Here is a 21771-nt window from a genome sequence, read left to right as displayed (position 1 = left end):
CCTTTACCCCTGATCACTAGCCTATATCCCAAGCTATCATGTACTGTAGTGAGACGCATTCGACAAATCGTCTGATGCATGGGTGCACACAGTCTTTACCAGAGCAGGAGCATAGCTGCTACCTCAAACGACAAACAGATTGGGGTGAATAAATTAGCCAGTTCATTAAGGGGCGCGAGGAGACTCAATCTGGAATTCTGATGTGGCGAGATACAGCGAGTGTCACGTTTAGGCACCGAGCTAATTACCAACTCATTAAGCACTCAGTAGGCTAATAAGACCAGCATCACAAATGGCACCCTATACCCTTTATAGTGCCATAGGGCCTTAGTCAAAAATACTGCACTATATAGGGAATAGGGTACCATTTGGGGACTCAGATGGAGATTCCGAGGCAGAAATATTAGAAGAAGCGCTTGGGTGTTTGGGATGGCTTGTGCTGCAGATACCAGTGTAGCTTATAGCTCATAGCTCACACAGCCTAGCAAAGTTCTGGAGAGAGAGGGGGGCTGTGTGGGGCAGTTTAATCATAGCCATATAGCCCTGTGCACAACTTCAAAGTCCAGCGATCGCATGCAGGGCGCATATCAAGTGAACGCTGCCTGGATAGGATGGAAATGAGGATGGCACTGTTGGCGTTTCTACTAAAGCAGAGGAGCTGTCCTTTTGAGGGAACAGTGAAGCTACGTAGATCATACTTTGTGTATTAGTTCACTATAACGGGAAGCATCAAATCAAATTTTATTTGTCGCATGCGCCGAATACAACAATACTGTGAAATGCTCACTTACAAGCCCTTAAAACCAACAATGCAGTTCAAGAAACAACATGTAGTGTATTTGACAGTGTGGAGAATGTGTTTTCTCCACGTGTAAATATTGGTGGTAGTTCCTGTTTTTTTTTTGACTGGTTCGTCAGTTGGAGATGGTGCACTGCAGAGAGAGATGGCATTGGTTTGTCCTCTCTTGTTCTCTTTTTTTTGTTCTCTCTCTCTCTCTTTTCTGCATTCTCCTTTCTCTCTTTGGTCCTGTTTCAATTCTCCATTTCTCCATGCAAATGAGAGCTGGCACATTGATTTGGTTTCCAGTTTCAAGTTACTATGGCAACGACATAAAAACTACAAAGTGCTTAAAGCGCAGTACTTTCATCCCTCCGTCCCTCTGATCATCATAAGAAATTAGCATGCCGGGAAACGAGAGAGCGAGCCTCACAGAGCAAAGCAATTGTGCATTTGGAAGGCTGTCCGCGCTGGCTGCCTAAAATAAAAATGGGGCGTTTGGGCTTGGCAATAAAAATAAAAAATCACGAGGAGAACAAAAAAAATGAATGAGAGACAACATCCACACACACACACACACACACACACACACACACACACACACACACACACACACCTCTCTCTTTCTCAAAACCACAGTGTCTCAAAGTGCATTGATGCCCCACGTCCATTACTGGACTGGACAGCAGACCGCTGTACGGTGATGCAGGGCCAGTGGATGGATGCCCGGATGCCTAGACGGGGGTGTGTGTATTGGGGGATGGAGGTGGACACTGAGGGCCAAAGCACCAGAGGAGATTTGAAGGGCAACATCAAACGCTGCATCAGCTCATTAATGCATGTAGGAGTGACCCGGGTCAAAGCTAAACAACAGAGCAGGATCACATAACAGACAGAAACTGCGTCCTAAATGGCAGCCTACTCCCTACATAGTGCACTACTTTTGTCTTTGCCAAATGTAGTGCACTATGTAGGGAATAGGGTGCCATTTGAGACACAGGCAGACACATCACAAACCCCCTCCAGAGCCGACATCTTTCTTGACCATCATCACACAGCCAGAGAGAGGAGAGGACGGCTCTGAAATCCGCTCACAAGCTCACAGATTCTGACTGTGTCCCAAGTGGCCCCATATTCCCTATGTAGTGCACTGCTTTTAATCAGAGCCCCCAAGGGCCCTGATCTGAAGTAGTGCACTATGCAGGGAATAAAGTGCCATTTGTGACAAAGTCTCTGTCTTCCGTTTTCCTCCTGTCAATCCTATTTTTCTGAGCTTCAAAAGAAGACAAAGCACAGAGATTTAGGCTTTGTGTTGTGTTGAATGGAGAAACCACAATAGTATAAAGTGTCTCCTTTCGCCCTTATACTGTAGAAACAAATGAAACACAAGCGTGCCTATAAGCGTCTATACACGCGTCCCCAGAGTGCAGAAAATACCAACAAAAAAAGTGATGCTTTTCACAAACTGCTATCTTAGCTTTTCAAGTGGTCAGATATCAATATTGTTTTCCAATCTTCTCCGCTGAAGAGGCTGGTTAGCCATGGATTTCAAAACAGTCTCACTCACGGGATATGTCTGCCTGACGGCTACCCAGCATGCAATTGTCTCCTTTTTTTATTTCAATGCAGCGTGACCTTTTTTGATTGGGTGAAATTGGTTGGCATGGAAATCACTATGGAGACACGAATTTGATTCAGCCTTATCTCCTCTCCACACTGTCTGCAGGTATAGACAGGGGAGGAGGTGTGTGTTTGTGTGTGTGTGTGTGTGTGTGTGTGTGTGTGTGTGTGTGTGTGTGAGAGAGAGGGGGGGGGGGGGGTTGATGCCTATTCACTGAGTAGTAATAGAATATCTCACATTGAGGGGAACTGCCCTGATAACAACATCCAACTGATAAAGCCAGTTCTACTGACCAAAGAGAATGTGGTCAGAAAATGAGTGGGTCAGAGAACATTTTGAATATGCTGAAGCCGGTATCACTGCAGTGTGTTAGCGTATAGCTACACTATCACCTTCTATGTGGCACAGTCTGCAGGTGATAATAAGCTAGAACTATCTGCTAGCCTTTCCTTTGTGTTCAGTGGACGTGGTTTGATTAGTGTTGGGAGTTTAGCGGCGTCAACCCCAGGCAATGTAAGGAGGGGTCATAGGTGAACGGGCTAGAACTGAGCTCTGATTGGCTGTTCTCTCTAGGTTAGGAGGGTTCACTGTCTCACAGTATTACTCCTGCCGGCTGCTGATTCCCAGATTCCCCCCCTCTATGCTCCCACTGTGGGTCAGTCCAAGCAGAGGGCCAAGCCAAATGACCCGGAAGGAAATTTAACTTAATTGGAACTAAAAGAATATCTCTCTCACCTCCCCCTGAGCGCATGCAAAAGAAGAAAGCTTTGCAGTTGAGTACCTTGAAAACTTTTTTTGCTTAAAATGAATCACTCAATGAGAATAATGCATTGGAACCATCGTGATTTTAGGGGTACTGGCTGTGTCTGTGTTCTAAGATGACCCAAGGACACACTACAAACACATCCAATAAAAAGTAATTGAAAGTGTTTTTGAAGAGTTTTCAAGGAGGCACATTTAATTATTGTGGCAAATTCAGTGGAGGATAGAATTAATGCTCATTGTTATAGCTCCTTAAAGCTTTCATTTTGGGTTTCAAGTTTCACACTGTGAGCTGACGCCATAGCAGCTCTGTTTCCTACTAATAAGTACCGCAGTTGGTGGACTAATTGATGGACCCATGCAGTTAACATACAGGAAACGCATCTGCAACACATCAATAACACATCATTTCATGATAAGCTGATAAGACGGAGAAGAGGGCAGTGACTTTTCAAGGTCCTGCCAGTTTTTGAACCCGGGGAGACCCTTCGCTCTGTTCGTTTGTGCATATCAATAGCCGGAGCAGCCAGCTGTTTCTCGCTGCGTGCCTCCAAAGGCGCATCTGAAACCATTTAAATCAAAAGCAGTCACAGTTTCCACAGCGCATTATAGGCATTCCAGCAGGCCCCTTGCTCTGTGCTACGTAGTCGCTCTCCGCAGGGGGCACAATATAAAGTGGGCACACAGCAACACAAATATGCAGCCCACTGTGCGCTCCCTTCAGGATCCTTCCATAAAGAAGGAGAGGAAGAGGCAGAATAGCCCTCCGAATTTTCCGCGGCCTGGCTCCGGGGTTAAAACCTTTCTACCGGCATCAAATAAGACCTCGTCTTTGAATGGTTTGTGTACCGCCTCGACGGGGAGGAGGAAGAAGAAGAAGAAGAAGAAGAAGAAGGGAAAATTAGGCGGTAGTTGTGTGTTGTGTGAGCTCCCTTACCTGTACACCCCTGTGGTGGTTGCTCCACACTGTCTGCGGTATCAGAAGCGAGGGGGAGCAAACAATGGTGGACGGTCTAACCCTAGGAGATGGACTTCACCGGGGAAGTATATGGGCATGCTAACATCGCATGAACGTGGAATATTGAGAATAAAGTGCACAAATACTTGAATAAAACTGAGTGTGCAAAGAAATACATGTTCCCTGTGAAAATGGGGGGGGGGGGGGGATCTTGTATCTGTTCCTTCATAGCACAAGTAAAGCATTGATGTTTTTAACCCATTTAATTGTACAAATTCGGTTTTAGTTGCCATTCTGTAGGTTGCCCTTGTTGCCAAATATGTACAATAAGGTGCTTAAGTGATGCAGTCTCGTTAGTTCATTAGTTAAGTGAAATTAACCTTGGAATGCCTTGGAATACTTGAATTACCCACTACCTGAACTCTAGGGAACAATATTCTCCTGAAAATCTACCAGGTTTCAACACCGTGAGTAATTCATATTCATCCCTATAGTCCTGAGAAATACAGCAATTTTTGCCCATTTTAAAGCTTTTAAAACCAAGATATATATGGTAACTATGCCAGGGTTCTCCCTTAATAAGAGGGGTGCTGCACCCCCTTGTCGGCTTGGCTGGCTGTGTGACTATGTAACTGATATTTAATATTGATAGAGTAACTCTTTGATCACCAATGACGTTTCAAATTGCGAAGCAGGCCGTCCATTTTTTCCTAGCGTTATCCTGTTCCTCAATTAATTCAGCGCATTTCAGCAGTAGGCTATCTCGACACAGAGCTCTACAGAAGCTCTCATATGGGTAGTAAGTACAAGACAGCGCAGAGAAGCGGGTGTTGTAGCGGTATTTTCACATGCATAGGCAAGCGACGTGCTTTGACTTTCATGCGAGAGTCAGGATTTTGGGTTTTAGTGGGATTGGATAGGAAAATAGCCTAGGCTCTAGGACAGGAGAAGATAGAATATTGTGCTATTTTATTTTTTTGCTAACCTGCTGCGCATGTTGTGTATTTTGTGGAATTGCATTAGTGCAACATTGTGTAGACAGTTCATTTCCCTGGTCTTGTCATACATTTTTGGGGAGAAACGTGAATTGTTCCCGGGACAGTTAATCCCTACTGAACTTGATATAGCTCCAGCCCTGAAGAGAGAAATGACACATTGAGGCATTGCCATTGAAACTGATTGAGAAAGGCCAAGGGTGAAAGAGGTCAACCTTGTCACGTCCCTCCAATAACTGTATTACCCCCTCCAGCCCTCCAGTTCCATCTCTCAGCCCTTGAGCCAAGTTTAGGCCTCCAGATGACTGCAGTTGTCGGCCCCCGCTGTGTGAAGACATCCCTCCCTCGCCCGGTGGTCCGTTGTCATCTCGTCTTTCACTGAACACAGGAGGCAGCAGGAAGTGTCAGGGGATCAACACATGCCAGGGAAACCCACAAAATGGCTCCTCCTGTGCGGGACCTGCTGTGGCATCTTGGACAGTACATTTTTAATTGAGGACCCTCCAAAAGCTACAAAACAAGAACTTGAACTGTCGAAGAATGGAGGATGCCTCTGTGTCCCAAAAACTACTTTTTTAGGGATTTCAGGGTGCATTTTCGGGAAATTTGTGTGACAAAATGGAAGGGGAGAGTATTGGAGTTGGAGGCTTGGTGTGTATATACGAACTCTGCATGAGACAAGCTAACGGTGCAACTCCGGATGCGAGTGAGGCAATCAGCGCTAGTCACAGAGAATTTGACAGCATCTGTAGAAAACATTATGGAGTGTCCAATTGCCTATTCAACTGGCTAGAGAGCTTTTGGTAGAGCGGCGGCACAGACAGGAAATTATTTTGGAGAGGGAAGGGAGGGAGAGAAAGAAATCTGCTGAATGCCAGAGTAAATAAATAGAGTAAATAAATCGATGACTAATGTGAGGCAATTGTGGGGTGTGCATAATCAGGGATTTGGAGTGAGCTCACTCTCCTCCTCGTCTCTGACTACAAAACCAGGCCTCTCTCTCTCTCTCTCTCTCTCTCTCTCTCTCTACAGCCAGCAATAATCTGTTCTAGTGCACTTGCCATGAAATGTTGCGATGCAGTACTCGTAATGCCCTGGACAGGCAGAGCCTAACAGATAACATAAGCCCCCCTCCTCTCCATCCCTCTTCTCCACTCCCCATCCCCTCTTCAAATCAAGACTCTTGTTGATTGCAAACAACAAGCAGAAGATTGGTTCATTACAGTAAGGCCTGTTTTTTCCCTCCCTTCTCCCTTCCGTCAGCTGATGTGTGGCGAGCTGTCTCGTCTTTTCGTGTCGGCGCTCTATTTCGTCTTGGCTCCCTTGACCTCCTTTGGTGTGTGGGACAATGAGGGGGGGGGGATTTTTTTGTTCCCATCTCTCGTTTGTATTGTCGTGATTGTCATTTTCCTAATGTATGCGTGTATATACACATGGGTGTAGAGCAAAGCAGCACAGAGCTGACAGTACTGTCTCTCTGTAGTCTCATAGGAGGAAGAAAGAGGGCTGTTTTGACGACGATGAATAGGATTTTTGCATTTCTCTCGGTGGCGCTCTCTCTCTCTTTCTCTGTCTCTGCCCCTCTCAATACTTCCTTTGATCTGGCTTTGGGTTTGGATGTCATTCCATTTGGATGAGTTCACTCAGGATGAGACTTACTCCCTCCCAGAATAATGGCATTTCCACAGATTCAGTATGTTCCTGCGCATCATTCTCTATATTTCCTCCTCCCACTGGGTGAATCACAAAGTTCACAAAGTTCTGTGTCTAATATAGACATTTTGGAACGGCGTTCAGACACCCCAGTTGGAACGGCATGCAACGCCCCAGCTGTGGTTCACGCTGATCATCCACAGCTACAGTACGTGAGGCGATGTGGTCGGTCTGAGTATAACCAGGAAGTTGATGATCCTCTGTAATAATGGGGGGAACATTAAGGAATGTTTTATGTCATGGAGATCAGGCTCCGTAAATTGTGAATATACTGTGCAGTCGTTGTACTGCCTCTAATTAGCTGCATGCCTATGGAGCCCAGCTGGAAATACAAAGAGATGAGAGATTCCCGAGACACAGACTTGCCTATTTGAGTTGTAGTACAGAATAGATATGAATTAGTGGCAAATATGCTAAATTGAAGGGCTTTATAGCATACAACCCTGTGCAGCGAGGAAGCGTGTGCTAAAATATTTTGACACAATTATGTTTTTAAACATAGACAGCATTGTCAATTTGAAATCAAACTGTAGCTTTGAGTATAAAAAAACATATATTTTACAACACCTTTCAGCTTAGAAGACTTTTGAGCTAAGCCACCATCTTGAATACTGCACTGAAAAAGTGGGAAGACGGTGTTGTTCATCTGAAGTGCTTTAACCAATTGGAATGATTTGAAAATGACGTTTTGGTTAGTTTTAAATGAATGAAAGCTTCTAAATGGTTTTTAACACCACACGCATATGCACATTGAATAGCGGTGGGGGTATGTAGTGGCGGCAGCCTAACAGAAGAGTTGGAGGCGTAGCTTATTGGGTACATGGTATTCAGGTTGTTCTTTCTGCCCGCCCGTCAGAGTGAATGTCATTCCAGTTAATGTTGTCTATTGTCTATTGTATTCATCATTTAACCTTAAACGTGTACACAGCCAGCATCTGTAGTCATCTTTGCAAAGGTGTATGTTTTAGACTGTAAAAACTGTTGTTCATCTTAAGTGCTTTTACTGATTGGTGTACACTTTGGCGAGGTTCGTTCAACCTATTCCGTTTGTCTGGAATCAAACAATGTATTTTGTTGGATTAATGTTTTTAAATTGCTTTCAACACCTCATCCACATGTGCATAGCGGTGGCGGCAGTATATCAGAAGTGGAGGTGTGGCTTATTTGGGGCGTGCTTTCAGTTTGTTCTTTTTAGCCACCCGTCTGTGATGAACACGGGGGGAGAAAGAGAGCTGGTTTCAAGCGCAGCAGGTGTTTATTGCTAAGGACCACAGCAGGAGGCAGGTAACTGGGTCCAGTGACAGGCAGAAGGTCATACACAGGGGGTCCAAAAAGGCAACAGTACAGGCAGGGAAAAGGCTAGTAACGTAGTCCGGGAGATCAGGAAATAGGTAGATAACAGGAAATCTGATAGGCTAAAGTACAGGCAGGGAAAAGGCTAGTTACGTCGTCCGGGAGATCAGGAAATAGGTAGATAACAGGAAATCTGATAGGCTAAAGTATAGGCAGGGAACAGGCTAGTAATGTAGTCCGGGAGATCAGGCAATAGGTAGATAACAGGAAATCTGATAGGCTAAAGTATAGGCAGGGAAAAGGCTAGTTACGTCGTCCGGGAGATCAGGCAATAGGTAGATAACAGGAAATCTGATAGGCTAAAGTACAGGCAGGGAAAAGGCTAGTAATGTAGTCCGGGAGATCAGGCAATAGGTAGATAACAGGAAATCTGATAGGCTAAAGTATAGGCAGGGAACAGGCTAGTAATGTAGTCCGGGAGATCAGGCAATAGGTAGATAACAGGAAATCTGATAGGCTAAAGTATAGGCAGGGAAAAGGCTAGTAATGTACTCCGGGAGATCAGGAAATAGGTAGATAACAGGAAATCTGATAGGCTAAAGTACAGGCAGGGAACAGGCTAGTAATGTAGTCCGGGAGATCAGGCAATAGGTAGATAACAGGAAATCTGATAGGCTAAAGTATAGGCAGGGAACAGGCTAGTAATGTAGTCCGGGAGATCAGGCAATAGGTAGATAACAGGAAAACCGATAGGCTAAAGTACAGGCAGGGAACAGGCTAGTAATGTAGTCCGGGAGATCAGGCAATAGGTAGATAACAGGAAATCTGATAGGCTAAAGTACAGGCAGGGAATAGGGCAAAAACTGTCATACACGGGAGGAGTAAATCACAGGAAACCCAACGCTCCGAAAGACATGTGTCACAAAACTACCTCACAGTGATGGAGTGCAAAGAGCTGAACTAAATAGTGTGTGAGAATGACATACAGGTGTGTGAGCAGGTGATCAGAATTCAGGTGATTGGGATCTGGAGAGTGAGCTGCGTTCACGGGGATCCACGTGTTTGAGGGTGTGAGTTGGAAGCAGACGTTACACCATCGGAGTGAATGTATTTACGTTAATCTGTTCTCTTGTATTCACCAGGCAAAGTTCTGTTTGTACACTGCCCGCACTGCATCTGCAATGATATTTCCATAAAAATATACAGTTTGTGATTACATTAAATATTAGTTTGTATTTATGTTATTTATTAGGTTTAACCAAAGGGGGAAAGCAAGTTGAGTGTTGAAAGAAATAGGTTGCAACTTCAAATATCGGTTTGTTGATAATATAATATAACTGTTGATATTGAATCATACTGTATTTGGTTTAAACACGTTGTTTATTCAATTGAGAACCTGATTTATTTACCTTTATAATCAATATATTTTTTAGGTCAACCAAAGAGTCATTTTTTACAGGGCATTTTGTGAACTAAAAATAGTTCAGTTAAGTTAAGTTACTCCAATCCAATAATTGTCTTTAAGCATAATTATTGTAATGGCATAGTATTTTAGTTTTAGGTAAAGCATATAATCAAGTTTGAAAAATATCAAAAAAATTTCAGGTTTAACTGAGGTAAATTGTGGATTTGATTGTAATCAAATGATACAAGTATCATTGACCTAATAATATCATGTTATCTAAAGTATTTGTTTGACCTGAAAAAACTCTAGGTGTTACCACTTGAAGTCATTTATTTACGTTTATCCCCAAAAAGTTTTTTCAGTGTGTAGCTACTTTGAAAAAGTTTGAAACGCCCTTAGCCTGGCAAATAAACAACAACTTACATCTCAATGCTGTGGGGGCTTGTCTCTCCAACCAACTGACTTGTTACAGAGAGAGCAAAACAGAAATCAACCCTGTGATCAATAGACTCTGACTGTCCGACCCTACGAGCTCTGTCTTCTAAAGTGCATTGTGGTTTCGGAGATTTTGGAAAATCCGCCACGAAGCCGGGGCCCTCCCGTTTCATCTGAACCAAACAACGTCAGGCGGCACCCACTCCCATGTCGTTGGGCCTGGAACGCCAGTGCTCCGAGGATGACAGGGTTTCCAGGGATCTGACGGGTTCCTCTCTAATTTGGGCATCTACTTCTGCCACTTCCCCTGACCAGAAACCACTTTAAGTCAGCAGGCGGCCACATGGGAGCTGGCATTCCCCTTTTTCTTTCTCTCCCTGTTCACTTCCGTGGCTCCATCTCTCTCTCTCTCTCTCTCTCTCTCTCTCTCCATCTCTCTCGCTCTCTCTGTTTTCTGTCTCTGTCTCTCTTTATCTCATTATTTTCTTCTCACTGTCTTTCTCTTCTTTTATATCTATATCTTCAGATACATTAAGTCATTTGTTTTGTGTCATTTCAGCACTCATCCTCTTAGACTGTAATGATGGTCATTGTTCACACACACACACACACACACACACACACACACACACACACACACACACACACACACACACACACACACACACACACACACACACACACACACACACACACACACATACACACACACACACACACACACACACAAACAAAACAACAAAAGTTCAACCCATGCTCTCTCTCTGGTTTCTCCCCAGCAGGTTCCTCCTGCCAGTGTGAGTGACTGACAGACTTCCCACCTGTTCTTGTTCCTGGTTCCTAATGTGAGCATGGCTTGGTGGGAATAGCACTTAATGGGATTTCCCTATCAGGATCTCAGAGGGGCCGCCGTGTCGTTTTTGCCTCAGAGGGTGCCATTTGGGATGCAGTCTATGAGGAGAATGGTGTCTGGCTTGTCTAAAGCCAAATACTGCAGTGTGACATGGTGAAGTCATTCAGTGTAACGTTAAGTCATTCCGGTGTAACTTTGCCACAGTACACAGGCATGCAATCCACAGTGATGGGAAGCAGCAGAGCAGTGAATGGTGACTAATCTTTTCAAGGTGATATGAATAAATGTGTGGGAGATGAGTGTGTCTGGAAGAAGTAAGAGGAGCTCGTTACTGCATCCAGTCACTGTTGCTTTCGCATTAGCACTGTCACAACAGCACAGCTTTTGGAGCTTTGTTTTCAAGTCTATTTCTCTCTCACTCTCTCTCTCTCTCTCTCTCTCTCTCTCTCTCTCTCTTTCTCTCTCTCACTCTCTTTGCTTTTCAGTTTTTCTCTGCTTGTCTTCTCTCTATCTTTTAAAGTTTTACAACTGTTGTCAGAAAGTTAACACATGAGTTTGGTGGCAGAGTTCTGCTTTTCTTCTTGTCTTTTCTCTCTCTCTCTCTGTGTTCTTTTTTGTTCTTCTGTGTTGCTCCACATCAGAGAGGGGCCTTTTGTGTCTGACTTTGCCCCGAAGGCAGTCGTCTTGCAAGGCAGATTAATAATTACAGAGTACACAACATTGAGGGAAAAAAAATCTGGATCTTTGATGTCAAACATGAGACACTAAAATTACAAAGAAAAGGGTCTGAAGAGGAAAGGTCCTGAAGTTTTGGTATTTCTTTCTCTCGTTCTTGGCAGTATTTCCTGTTATTGTCGCTGTCTACTGTTTGGCAGTGCATTAAAAACACAAAGAGAACTATAAAGGGGGGGGGGGGGTTGCGCCTTGGAGAGGGAGGGCACATTTGAGAGGGGCGCGGCGGCCATATTTGTGACAAATGTCAGCAAGATGAAGAGAAAGAGTTGCATTTCATGTTGTTAAGGTTTTTGATCTAAATATTTACATGGGTGGGTACATCAGCGGGATCACTCCCTCCCCCCTCTCTTCCTCCTCCCCATCCCTTGTTATGTATCTATGATATAGACAGGATTCAAGGCCAGATGTAGGACTGACTGTGGCTCCACGGTGTTGTGGTTCACAGTTACGATTATGCTCTGTAACTGAATGGTTGTTAGTGCTCTTTACTGTGCTTTAACATGTAAGTAACTTTAAAAGCATGCATCATTGGAATGAACATTTACAATCCCTTCTGTCCTTCGTGAAGTACTTTACCATGCCATTTTCTAACCTCTTACAGCTACCCCCCTACTTTTTTCAATTTCCGCCTGAAGACATACCCAAATCTAACTGCCTGTAGCTCAGGCTCAGAACCAAGGATATGCATATTCTTGATTTAATTTGAAAGAAAACACTCTGAAGTTTGGGTAATGACCCATCAGGTTTGGTTGTGTTACAAATAAACCAGTTGATTGCAATGAAACCAAACATGACTGGAAAAGTCACGTTTAGTGTGTGTATTTACATCGAATGTGTCGTCGAAAATGGAATGAGACGGAATTCACGACACAAGCGGTTCACAAAATGTTTCGTGTTAGGCTATAAAAATGGATTTTATCAAACAAAAGACCATTCATTGTGTAACAATGAGCATTGGGATTGCAAACAGAGGAAGATCGTCAAAGGTAAACAATTTATTTTATTGCAGTTTGTGATTTTGTTACGCCTGTGCTGGTTGAAATAGTTGTTTTTTATGGGGCTCTATCCTCAGATGATCGCATCGTATTCTTTCGCAGTAAATCCTTTTTTCAAATCTGACAACGCAGTTGGATTAGCAACATTCTAGGCTTTTGACCCATGTGAGGCACTTGTATTTTCATGAATGTTTAATAGGACTATTTATGTAGAGATCACAGTATGTTGTCGAATTTCATCCCGCGGTTCGGTGCGCAGAGGTTAATGAATCAGTGATGCCCCCCCCCCCCTCCTAGTACTATGTTGAGTAATTGGGGAGATGTTTTTTGATCCCCTACGTTTAGAGAATAAACATGTGTTGTCAGATCTTTAGTTCATGTTACTCAAGCCCAGTTGGACAGTTGTGTTATTATGCTGATCGAGTGTTCGACTACTCTGAGCGATAAGAACAACTTTTATTCTCCTTCATGGAACATCTTCCCAATGCGGTAGGATTCTATTTGCCGCCCCCGTGTAGGTAGGAGGGAGAAGCCTGGCAAAACATCAGTGACATGACGGCTGCTTTGTAGCAATTGCTTCTCAACGGCAGACCTTCTGGGGATGCAACAGTGCGCTTGACCAGTGTCAGTCAGGGCGAAGACTGTGTTCCTCTTCTATAAAAAGCTAAGAGGTGTCACACCGTGCCTGTTTGAACGGCGACGAACGGAGCTGCTGCGTCAACGAGGAGTTGCCACCTGAGACGGAAAACCGTATCCGGGAGGGAAATTCTGAAGAATGAAGCGCGTTTCGCTCAGCCGGGTGTTGTGTGTGTGTGTGTGTCACGCAGTGTCTTGTGTTCAAAACACAAGGGTCATCTTCTGAGACCACGATAGTTGATGCCTCCTCTGTTTACTTCTGTGTGTCCTGTTAAGGTGGGAAAAACTCAACTCAAAATGGAATTCACTGAAACATCCTGATACCATCATTGGAATTATAATCTCTCTGTCCCTTTTCCGGATTCAGTTCTTCATAGTTGTGCCACCACCATTCTACTGTCGTTGGTGCTAATGGATTGGAAATAGGGATTCTGGAGGTAGCCGAGCTGCTGAGAAAAACAGGAGTAGATCTGTACTCAACGCCAGTGATTGCTGATAACAGTTGACGGAGGATAACAGAGTTGACGGGGGGGTAACAGAATTGACGGAGGGTAACATAGTTGATATGGGGTAACGTAGTTGATGGGGGGTAGCGGAGTTGACTATAATGGAAATGTGGCCACTGTGTACTCAGCAGGTCGGAAGTGTGGTGAAACTGTTCAGAACAGGTGGGGAGACGCTCTGAGGCAGTTGACACGTAACATCTGGTGGAACCGAAAGGCTCAAAGCCCTACCACGAGGCTAGGGTTCGAGAACTATTCAGCGGCGTCACACTACACCGCTGCCTCTCGCTCTGGGATACATTTACCATGTCTGTCCCACTAGGGGTTCATCGAAAAGTGACGCCGTATTAGGACTGACGTGCCACCCATTTCCATGTGGTGGCCAAAAGTAATTTTGTTACAAGAGTTAACATGATTGACAATGAAAACAAGTCAACACCGTCATGAGCTCTCCTACCACATGTTGAGTGGATGTGTTACTAGTTTACCAGAAATGCTCAAGGAACAACACAGTGTTAAGGAAAGTGGGAGGGGGAAAGGGAGGCGGTGGGGGGACATTGACAATTGTGAAAGTTGGCATAAACAAGACAAGTTGTTTGTTTCCACTAGCTGCGTTTGGATATGGGGGGTAATGTGTAAATTTGTCAATGTTGTTACTCACTGAAGCCCTCTCACAGAGGCGAGGCAGATGACTGGGAGATCATCTTTTACTTGTGACGAAGTGAGTTGTGATGTCAGATGCCTCATGGTTGTGAAGACATGCCTTCCTTCACCATCATAGCTGACCGAGATGTTACAACCCCCTGCGACCATGCAGTGAGGTTTGGTGGTTTTGTGTCACCCAATCAGATCTACACAAAGCATATGCCAGACACCTGTCTTGCTGCTTGACTTTAACCTCAAGTTCAACCTTCAGCTCTGTTAGTTGAAGGTACCTCTTCCGAATCCTAACTTTGAGGACAAAATAAGGAAAGTTGTAAGAAGGGGTGGATGAACAACACAGAAACAAACAACGTGGGACAGCTGCACTCTATTTCCTCCCACATACTGTTTCTATCATGAGGTCTTTGTCAGACGCACCCAGATCAGAGGTTACAGAATGGCTGTGAATCCAAACTAGTCTCTCCTGTGAATGCACTTGATGAGGGCTCCATGCAGGAATCCCTGTTCGCACCCTCCACCACCTCCCAAGGCTATTTGATAATAACTAGGGGAAACTAAGGTATTTTAATGGGAAGTACAGCCCACAGCCGTTTTAGCATCTGAGAGTCAGTGGGAGTTTCTATTGATGTTCCGTTGAGATTCTGTTGTGTACAGTAGTGATCCATTCTGTTAGTACAGGGATCACTAGACAAGAATGCGGACGAAGAAATGTCCTATCTTAAAGCATTTTGAAATGATATGTTCCATCTGGTGCCGAGAAGAACGGAATTGTTTTGTAAATCACAAACATCCCCTCCGCCCCAGAATGCCGCAGTAATTATTTTTAAAAAGCATTCTGTTTTGAATAACGTTGGTTATGAAAGAAACGCCACACTCTCGTAAAAAACAACAGCCCCTTGGTATGGCAAAGGTCCTTATAGTAAGTCAACATGGTTTCAATCATATAACACTGGGGGTATTACCCTGAGATTGTCCATGAAGCTACACTCTTAGGAAAAAGGGTTCCAAAAGGGTTCTTTGCAGAGGGATAGGGTTCTACCAAGAACCGTTTTGATCAGAAGAACCCTTTTAGGAAGACAATGGTTATTTGTAAGGCAAAGGGTTCTACCTAGAATCTTTAACATCCTAAGAACCGCTTTTGGAAGAAAGGGTTCTTTGATGATTCTTTGGAAGGCAAGAAGGGTTCTACACACAGTGGCTTGAGAAAGTATTCACCTCCCTTGGCATTTTTCCTATATTGTTGCCTTACAACCTGGAATTAAAATTGAGGGTTTGTATCATATGATTTACACAACATGCCTACCACTTTGAAGATGCAAAATATGTTTTATTGTGAAACAAACAAGAAATAAGACTTGAACGTGCATAACTATTCACCCCCTCAAAGTCAGTACTTTGTAGAGCCACCTTTTGCAGCCATTACAGCTGCAAGTCTCTTGGGGTATCTCTCTATAAGCTTGGGATTTTTGCCCATTCTTCAAGGCAAAACTGCTCCAGCTCCTTCAAGTTGGATAGGTTCCGCTGGTGTACAGCAATCTTTAAATAATACCACAGATTCAGGATTTAGGATTTAGGTCTGTGCTTTGACTAAGCCATTTAAATGTTTTCCCTTAAACCACTCAAGCGTTGCTTTAGCAATATGCTTAGGGTCATTGTCCTGCTGGAAGGTGAACCGCCATCCCAGTCTCAAATCTCTGGAAGACTGAAACAGGTTTCCCCCAAGAATTTCTCTGTATTTAGCGCCATCCAACATTCCTTCAATTCTGACCAGTTTGGCAGTCCCCACCAATGAAAAACATCCCCACAGCATGATACTGCCACCACCATGCTTCATTGTGGGGATGGTGTTCTTGGGGTGAAGTGAGGTGAAGGGAGGTGTTGGGTTTGCACCAGACATAGCGTTTTCCTTGATGGCCAAAAAGCTACATTTTTGTCTCATCTGACCAGAGTAGCTTCTTCCACATGTTTGGGGAGTCTCCCACATGCCTTGTGGCAAACACCAAACATGAATATGCTTATTTTTTTCTTTAAGCAATGGCTTTTTTTCTGGACACTCTTCTGTAAAGCCCAGCTCTGTGGAGTGTACAGCTTAAAGTGGTCCTATGGACAGATACTCCAATCTCTGCTGTTGAGCTTTGCAGCTCCAGGGTTATTTTTGGTCTCTTTGTTGCCTCTCTGATTAATGCCCTCCTTGTCTAGTCTGTGAGTTTTGGTGGGTGGCCATCTCTTGGCATGTTTGTTGTGGTGCCATATTCTTTCCATGTTTTAAATAATGGATTTGGATGGTGCTCTGTGGGATGTTCAAAGTTTCAGATATTGTTTTATAACCCAACCCTGTTCTGTACTTCTCCACAACTTTGTCCTTGACCTGTTTGGAGAGCTTCTTGGTCTTCATGGTGCTTCTTGCTTGGTGGTGCCCCTTGCTTAGTGGTGTTGCAGACTCTGGGGCCTTTCAGAACAGGTCTATATATACTGAGATCATGTGACAGATAATGTGACACTTAGATTGCACACAGGTGGACTTTAGTTAACTAATTATGTGACTTCTGAAGGTAATTGGTTGCACCAGATCTTATTTAGGGGCTTCATAGCAAAGGGGGTGACTGCATAGACACGCACAACATTTTTGAGACAAGTAATTTTTTTCATTTCACTTCACCAATTTGGACTATTTTGTGTATGTCCATTTCATGAAATCCCAATAGAAATCTATTTAAATGACAGGTTGTAATGCAACAAAATAGGAAAAACGCCAAGGGGGATGAATACTTTTGCAAGGCACTGTAGAACCATACATAATATTTCCCGGCATGCTCTATTTCAGAATAGTTTGTTTTACTGTAATATCTGTGTTTTTGCATATATATTGATTGGTTGTTTACTTGTGTGCTACACAAATATAAATAACATCTAAACGAATCCAATCTATTAGTAATTGGATTCATTGCACCCGTTAGTTACTGAGATGGCTGTTCCAGTTTAGATGATTGAGGTAGTCTCAGTACTACATTTTTCCTGGCAGTCATTCTGAATGCAAGTTGCGGGTGATTAATAATTCCACTTGTTGGATATCCTAACTCTGCCTGGATTCCAATAGGAATTGCAAATCACTTAACATGCCAGCATAATGTGATTTGCAGGCCTGATGTGGCCTGTAAATCAGAAGATTCCTAACACCAATTGTATAACTAGGCCTTCAAAGCAAGGCCTTATGATACATGCAATGTATTGTCATAAATAATTACATTTTAAAGGCTAATAAGGCTTATGGAACCTTTCATAGAGCGGTTTAAGAAGAACCCTCCAAAGACAAAAAGGTTTCTCGGTAGAACCCTTCATAGAGGGTTCTAGGTAGAACCATATATAGGGGGTTGTTTGCAGGACCCTACATAGTGGGTTTTAGAACCCTCTGCAAAGGGTTCTACACAGCACCAAAAACGGTTCCACTATGTGGACAAACTAAAGAATCATGTATGGTTCTACTTAGCACCTTTTTTTCTAAGAGTGCAGCTAGCTAGCGCCAGCTTAATAATTGTGTGTGTGTGTGTGTGTGTGTGTGTGTGTGTGTGTGTGTGTGTGTTGAAGAGTTTGAAATTAGAATATGAGTAGTAAAAGAACACGTCCTTCTTTAACCTTGAACAAATCTACTTTGAAACAAAAGTATACACCTCACACACATGGTTATGGGATAAAAAGGAAGAAGACTGTACCATGTCAGATATTTAACTTTTATTTAACTAGGCAAGTCAGTGTAGAACAAATTATTATTTTACAATGACGACCTACCCCGGCCAAACCCTGCGTTTAAAAAAATTATAACGTTTATTAATGATGAAAATGTATAACATGTATAACATTCCACCCATGAGGCAACTAGGTCATTTCCCCATCCAGGTGTCACCCATCTTCCCCATTATCCCCTGTGTATTTATACCTGTGTTCTTTGTTTGTCTGTTGCTAGTTCGTTTTGTTCATAGAACCTACCAGCGTTTTGTTTCCCTGCTGCCACCTGTTTCCTTGCTCCTGTTTTCTAGTTTCCCGGTTCTGACCGTTCTGACTGCCCTGACCCTGAGCCTGCCTGTCGTCCTGTACCTTTGCCCCACTACTCTGGATTACCGACCTCTGGCTGACCTGACCCTGAGCCCTCCTGCTGTCCTGTACCTTACACCCTCTCTGGATTATTGACCCCTGCCTGCCTTGACCTGTTGTTTTCCTACCCCTGTTTGACGAATAAACGTTTGTTTGCTCAACACTGTCTGCACTTGGGTCATACCTTAAAACGGGATAGTATGACCTAGCATTGGACACATTGCGGGAGCAATTCTGTGGGTTGTCTACTAGGCAGCCTACCACGACAGTAACCTCCCAGCCTCTCAGTAACCCGGCTGGTAGCAGCGTCGTCTACCTGGTTTTCCCGGGAATCCCGCTTACCTCCCATGGAGCGCTTCGATGGAGAGTCGGGCACCTGTCGGGCGTTTCTCACTCAGTGTTCCTTCGTCATGGAGCTGCAGCCCTCCTCCTTCCCCTCGGACCGCTCTAAGATAGCCGTGTGCTTCAGTCTGAAGGGATTCTACTGCAGCTTCGGCAGGACTCCCTCAGTGTGGCAGACCATGCAGTGGATATCCGCACACTACCAGAGGAGGGTGCCTGGAACCCGGAAGCGCTGTTCGACACGTTCCTGCATGGATTATCAGAGGAAGTAAAGGACGAGCTTGCAGCCCGGGAACTACCGACAGATCTCGACTCACTTGTCGCTTTAACCATCGATGGTTGGCTACGGGAATGTATGAGGGAGAAGAGGTCTGATTGCGGTCCCAATTGCTCACTCAAGGATCCCACCTTGCATCTGATGAACTCCGGAAGTCCCCGGTGTCTACGTCCCCGAGAGGATCCGAGCTTACCCAAGTTCCACTATACAAAAACACAGGGTTGAAACCCAAACAAAAAAGCGAGGAGTACCTCGAATAAATAACACACGCAAACAATGATTAACACACGGGACGGGACCCGAAATCATCTGCGAGATCCACAATGGCACGAAAGCCAAAACACACAGCACAGGTACTCACACGCACCAACTGACATAGTAACAATATTCGACAGCTCAATGGAAACCAAAGGGCACACTTATACAATTACTAATCAGTGGGAATAGGGGACAGGCGTGCGTAATGAAAGTTCCGGAGGGAACCGAGACACATATTTTCATAGTTTTATCATATTTGTACTGTGTACTTGAGCTTGTGTCCTCAAAAGTGACTACACCTCAGCAATTTATAACAATTTTTACCAGAAAGGTGAGATTTTAACCTTTCTTTGAACATAACTACTTCTAGCTATTGTTAAAGGCCCTCTCATGATAAAGAATTACTCTTGGGGATTACATAGATTACATTTTAGATTACATGTAATTACATGTAACTGTTTTTAACTGTCTCCACATATCAAAATAGTACTCAGCATTAGTTCTGCCACATAAAATTGGGCCCTATGGTGTCCATTGCATAGGCACCAAGACTAATTCTAAATTCACAGGTTCCTCCTGGCTCCCCAGGGTTCCACAGTCTCTTCCTCCATAGTGACAGAGACACGACAAACACCATGTCGCTGCAACTGAAATAGGTCAACAACAAAAAAAGAAGAAGAAGAAATTATAGATGAATTACTCATTCTCTTTCAAGGCCTTTGTAGATGGAGGAAGCGGATGCCGATGTAGAGATCAAACAGTGCCCCGTGAGAAACAAGTGTAAACTGCCATCCCGGCTACTGGGAGAGCTGATAAGACTGGCTCGTTCAATAGGTTGGTGGTGCTCCAACATCATAGCTGCTAGTTACTCCTTTTTGGAACATCATCCCACTGTTGTTACATTGGTAAAGTCATGATATCATGGCTACGCATCCACACCACTTCGGCCAGCTGACGTTTTCTCTCCACAATGAGTCTGGATTTGCCTCCCTCCCCGATGACTTCTGGAATGGGAACACATTCTGATTGTTCTGATTGGTTCCCAGAATCCGAAGGGTTGGGCCAGAGCTGGCCTTCATGAGGTAGTTATCAACTTTGATACTCTGATTGGTTTCGATTGGTTGGACACGATCAAATCGCTGTCTAATTTGTTTTGTACAGCGCCCCTCACTTTGAACACCCAAAAACGACTTCTAGGATGGCAGTTTCATACTGAATGTATATAAGTAGCAATCGGTGGAGCAGGGGAATTCAATTTAGGGTGAGTCGTCAGGCAAGTCATCCTGAGCCGTTTGTTCATACTATTTGGCCTCATTTACATAACTTGTCCCAACGTTGTCATGTGGAAATGTCTGCCCCGGTTCCTATCATTGTGAAGCAGAATTCACCAAGCGTTGGATTGTTCACCCACTAACAGGGAACGTGAGCTGGGTTTAGACCGTCGTGAGACAGGTTAGTTTTACCCTACTGATGATGTGTTGCTGTAACACTTAAATTGGATTGTCCATCTGTAGATGTTACTGACAGGCTCCTGATGTGCTGTTGAAATGATGCTAATCGTCCACAGATGGTTTGTTAAGCATCTGTAGATGGACTGTAGACTGACCGCTGAGATGTGGACCGATAGTTTGTAGAACGTCTACTGACAAAGTGTTACCCCGTTTACACCCGACACAAAGTGTTACCCTGTTTATATGTCATCGCCACAACTGTCACCCTGCTTGCCCGACAGAGAGACAGCTGAGCAATGTATTTGCCGATCTACACATCAGCTCAAGACGATGGCTGCTACAGAACTGGTTCCCGTTGAGAATATGTCTCTCACGCAATGTCAAATAGATCAAATGGTGAGATCTCAATCTAAACCTCAAAAGCAGTTGTGAAAATCTATGAGGAATCCGCATTCCTTTGGACGAGTTACGAGTCGAGAGTTCTGCGTGTCTTAGGAATAGATGGCTGAAAATTGCAGATATGACTTATTCTCCATTCCTTATTGCAGTATCTCTGGATAATGAATCAAAACTCAACTGATAATCTTTTCCACTGGGTTTTTACTTAAACATGTAAAGCGTTGCATTTGGTGGAGGCTGACTGAAGTATGAGGGAAATAGGATTTCTGGAGACTGCGAAGGCTTAGTCCAATAATTATCATACATATAATTCACCCAAGTTTCGAAACATATGACATGCATTTACCACCACCCTTATCAATCATTTTATCTTGATTGGTAATCTCAACTCATTTCATTGTATGATTGAAACGTATCATGTTGATAATGATGTTGTAATTGGTGGAAAAAGCCATTCTTTTGTTTGGCCAAATGGTTCTTTGATGGTGGCACAACTGCAATTAAAGTCCTTACCTGGACATTATCTCAAAGTCTGTGTGGTTTTGAGAAGTACACTGCTCCAATCCTATTGGATTAATTCAAATGAACCGTTCACTTCCATTCGCTTCAG

Source organism: Oncorhynchus mykiss, chromosome 13 (genome assembly GCF_057628025.1).
Source record: "Oncorhynchus mykiss isolate SJ-2025 chromosome 13, ASM5762802v1, whole genome shotgun sequence".
NCBI lineage: Eukaryota > Metazoa > Chordata > Actinopteri > Salmoniformes > Salmonidae > Oncorhynchus > Oncorhynchus mykiss.
The sequence above is the reverse complement of the archived record's forward strand: the minus strand, read 5'-3'. Positions refer to the sequence as shown.